Here is a 5,087-nt window from a genome sequence, read left to right as displayed (position 1 = left end):
TTTTAGATTGGCAATGACATTTTTTCTAGTGGTGTGGCTGGAATGATTCCCAAAGAGAAAAATGGAGAGTGATAATATAATTGACTATTATGTAGCCAATTACAATGTAATCCTTAACTGACAAATCTAAGATTAAACAACAACAAAAACCCTTTCAGTTCTGCCAGGTGATAGAGAACAAACAAAAAAAAATCCTATAAATCCTATGATTTCTACCAGATATTAAAAGGTACTTTACAGCCTTTAGTTATATGAGACGATCTAAAAGTACAAGTTCAATGCTATTGAGAGCAGTCCCAGGTACCCCCATTTTAGTTTGCTTCTTCCAATTTTCCTAGTGACTAGAAGGAAATATGTCTTGTATGATAAGTTGTAAGAGCTTACAACTCAGGCAACCTGGATTTGAAAGTGAGATTTGCCATTTCACAGCTGTGAGACTTTGAGTCACTTCTTAAATGTTATTGTTATTAATTATAAAATAATAAATACTAATTGTCCACCTCATCAAATTCTTATGAAAATTGGGATAATGCATGTAAAGAGTTAGTCCTTGCTTCATCAGACTGCACACTATCTTTTGTAATTGTAGCACTATTTATAACAGTATTTCCCCATAATTTAAAAAGCAGTTCTAGATTTTAACTTTCTTTAAATTACTAACAGGGCTCCCCCCATGGCTCAGTGGTAAACAATCCACCAGCCAATGCAGGAGAGGCAGGTTCTATCCCTGGGTCTGGCAGATCCCCTGGAGAAGGAAACGGCAACCTACTCTGGTATTCTTGCCTGGAGAATCCCATGGACAGAAGATCCTGGGAAGCTACAGTCCATGGGTTTGCAGAGTCAGACATGACCAAGCACGCATGCACAAGAGAAACAGGAAAAATATAAACACCTGAGCTTTAGCTTCTAGGGAGCTGGAAGAGAAATGTTTCCTCATCTTCAGTGCTCAGTCAAGGCTCCTAAAAAGGTTCTGTGACACCACTCAATCCTGTGGAGTGACCATTGCTACCTTAAAAGAAATGGTCTCCCGCATACAGCAGTCTCTAAAGTGAGTAAGCCAAGAGTCACAGAGTGAGGTAGCAACATTTTTATGAGTATGTCATATAGTAAACACTGAGCTATACCAGAGAGACCATCTACACACAATGTAAGTGAACTTCCCCTTGTTTACCTGTCAAATCAAATAGATCTCTTACCAGTAATGCAGTCAAAAGTGTTTATTTATGGAAGCTCTATTTATTAATTACATTCTCTTATCATGTTTTATATATATAGGGAATCCCTGTTCTGGGGTGAAATGAAAGTCACTCAGTTGTGTCCAACTCTTTGCGACCCTGTGGACTACATACAGTTCATGGAATTCTCCAGGCCAGAATACTGGAGTGGGTAGCTTTCCCTTCTCCAGGGGATCTTTCCAACCTAGGGATCAAACCCAGGTCTCCTTCGTTGCAGGCAGATTCTTTACCAACTGAGCTATCAGGAAAGCTTGTGGCTCAGCTGGTAAATAATTTGCCCACAATGCGGAACTGGATTTGATCCGTGGGTTGGGAATATCCCCTGGAAAGGGAAAGGCTACCCACTTCAGTATTCTGGCCTGGAGAATTCCACAGACTGTATAGTCCATGGGGTCGCAAAGAGAGTCAGACACGACTGAGCAACTTTCACTTTCATTCTGGGATAATAATACCGCAGCAATACATTCTTTGCTGTAACCACTATAGCGTAAGAAACCGACTATCAGGAGGCTAAGTATTTTGTGGGTTTTGATCTTTTATTATTATTATTATTTAGCTTTCTTGTTTTTATATTTGAATTAATTAATGTTTAATTTAAGGTAATTGCTTTACAGAATTGTGTTGTTTTCTGTCAAACATCAACAATAATCAGTCATAGCGACACTCATGTCCCCTCCTTCTTTAACCTTTATCCATCTCCCTCCCCTTCCCACCCCTCTAGATGGTTATAGAGCCCCCTCTCTGAGCTCCCTGAGTCATACATCAAATTCCCATTGGCTATCTATTTTACATATGGTATTGTAAGTTTTCATGTTACTTACTCCTTAGTTAGTCACAGAGAGATCCTCACACTGTCCTGGGAAAGTAAGAGAAATTCTCCTGAAAATTATTTGAACTTTTAGAATTTGCTCAGGTCCAGCTGCTCTTATGTAAATTCCATGAAATAGTTAAAAGTTTTTGATGGATTGCCTGATTTATCATGAAAGAGACTTTATACCTCTATGTTCATAATAGAGACTTTGAAGTCGCTCAGTCATGTCTGACTATTTGTGACCCCACGGACTGTAGTCTATCAGGCTCCTCCGACCACGGGCTTTTCCAGGCAATAGTACTGGAGTGGGTTGCCATTTCCTTCTCCAGGGTATCTTCCCAACCCAGGGATCGAATCCAGATCTCCCTCATTGTAGACAGACGCTTTGCCATCTAAGCCATCAGGGAAGTCCTTAATAGAGACTTTAGGACCCATGATAACCTGATGTCTGATGTTGCATCAGACAACATCTGGTGAGGTCCTCTATCTCAGCTAGAACCAAGTAACAGGAAAATGCTTATCTCACAAAGTTAGAAAGGTAAGTTTCTGAAACAAACAAAAAAACCTCTCTATTTAAAATATCTACATTCTTCTGCTATTACCTGCTGGGGACCAGCCTTGGCTGATCCAGGGTATTCGAAGGAGAGATGGCATAGGCGACCTATTTATTTAAATATTTATCAAAGATATAAAGAGTAATAGAATGAGGATAGCTCAGTAGGAAAATTCAGTGGAGAAAAGAGGCTGAGTAGCTTGGTTTACGCGGGAGACTGATAAAACTTCAAGACAAGAAGTTTGCACCACGTAGGTAGGCCGCAGGCGTCCTTCCATTCTCCCAAAGGAGAGGAGACACTGAGGCCTCCCCGGTCGGATCTTAGAAGCCCAGGCGTAATTAGCAAGCATGGCAGGTTCCACACTCCAGATGGAGACTCAGCCAGAATTTGAGAGAGATAGAGACATGGGGAGACCAAGTTTCGGTGAACAAGGCCCACACTTTATTTTCCAAAGTAGTTTTTATACCTTAAATTGTGCATAGAGGATAATGAGGGAAGGGGTAGAGTCATGCAAGGACAGCAGTTCCTGGTCCTAATCGAAGCCAGGCTTTCAAACTTATCATATGCAAAAGTTCAGGTGATTTACATCATCTTCTGGCCAGGAGGCCTGTTAACATTTTAAGAAACTTATCTTTCTCTAAAGGTGATTATTCCAAAGTCAGGCACCAGCCTCCAAAAAAGCATTGGACAAAGCTGCATTCCTATAGTGCAAAGGTGAGGTGGGCTCAATCAAGAAAAGAATTAACTCAAGGGTCCAAGGTTATAAACATTGAGGCTACTACTTACATTTCTATACACCCATTATATCAATCAATACACTGCCAAAGACACGGTAGGTAAGGAGTATGGAGACTTAGCAGCAAACATTGGCCCAATAAGTGAAAAAACCTTTCACCAATACAATTTCTAATCAGTCTTTTAACTACTCAAAGGAATCTGTGTTTAGACAGTTTAGAACATCTCCTGCCTCTCACAGTTGGGAGGCTCTGAACAATCACATGTGGCCGGAAAACCTATTCAGGCAGGCTAGAGGATTTCCAAAGGAGTTTGTAGGTTGAAACACTGTCACACCTAGGAATTATTAACTGGAGCTGTAAGCTAACTCTTTTTTCAGAGAGAAGTAGTGGGGGACAGCCCCCCATAAAGTCAGAGGTGTAGGTGAAAGCACAAAGCAGAAAGTAGGCAGACTCTGGTTTTTGGGGTAGATGCTCGAGAACTTCCAGGGGGACTCCTGAGGCTTGATCCCGCCTTTGCATATGCCGAGCCTTCTTCCTCATGACCTTTGTCATGGGCGGAGTTCCTCACGCTGGCTCCCGGCAGTGATAGAATTCCAGTTGAGCTAGTCCAGATCCTGAAAGATGATGCTGTGTAAAGTGCTGCACTCAATATGCAATATGCAATATGCACTCAATATGCAATATGCCGGCTCCCGGCATCTCCCCCTTTTTTATTTCTTAAAACAGCCAGATGCAGCTCAGTCACGAGCTTCTGAATGTTCTGCTGAAGAATCCTGACAATACAAGGAAGAACGATCATGAGAAGCAAAATTAGATCTAAAGATATTAGACAGAATGTTTTTTCCAGAAATAAAGTTAGAGAAGGTGTGAAAAAAGACATTAGCTGCTCCAGCAGCGGTAAAATCCAGTCGAGAGTGTTCCAGGGTCTGTATTTGATTATGAAATTTCCCTAAGTCCAGGCCAATGTCAGAGCTGTTCCAAACACCTGAGATATGATTTTTTATTTTTTCCCATTCATAATCTGTCTCATTTACCTTTAAAGACGTCACGCATATTCATCGGTAATCAGCGTGACAAGACAGAGCCATTTTCACTTTTAAAGCCTGTAACTCAGTCCCAATATGCATTATTGCCTTTTCTAAGGCATCTACTCTCATTTCCAATTTTCTATCTATAACTTCCTGTGTTGCTGGAGTTAGTGAAACATTTTTAGACGTGGTATCAACATATTGGGCAGTATGTACTTGTTGAGTCAATGATATTGCTGCCACAGTAACAGAAGCAATTGCTGCTATTAAAGCTGATATTCCTAAAACAAGTAAGCCCACAAATTGTCACAATCACATTATTAAATCCTGAAGTTGTTGTAATACAGCAAGACTATAGTTATATCAATAAGTGGTTACATCATAAGATAAGGTGGACGTTGTAACACTACAAAGGAGCAAACATTATATTGAGGATTTAAACAAGATGAGAGCATGCATTGTTCACAAGTCACTACATTGGGTCCACCAGTGAAAAGTCACATGTACATTAAGTTTTCCAGAATCGTTGGTAAAGAGAAAACTTAAGGAGAGGGTAGACAAGCCAAAACAGAATAAGCAGAATTATTTTCTGGTTGGAGTTCGCGCTGCAGCAGCCCCATCGGTTGTGCCGGGATCTCGATGTTTATCTTGCCTCCCCTTTCGGCGGACTCCTCTTTTGTGATTGAAGCAATGGGGGAACTGGATGTCTGGGGGACTGCAAC

The sequence above is a fragment of the Bos mutus genome, chromosome 28 (assembly GCF_027580195.1).
Source record: "Bos mutus isolate GX-2022 chromosome 28, NWIPB_WYAK_1.1, whole genome shotgun sequence".
NCBI lineage: Eukaryota > Metazoa > Chordata > Mammalia > Artiodactyla > Bovidae > Bos > Bos mutus.
The sequence above is the reverse complement of the archived record's forward strand: the minus strand, read 5'-3'. Positions refer to the sequence as shown.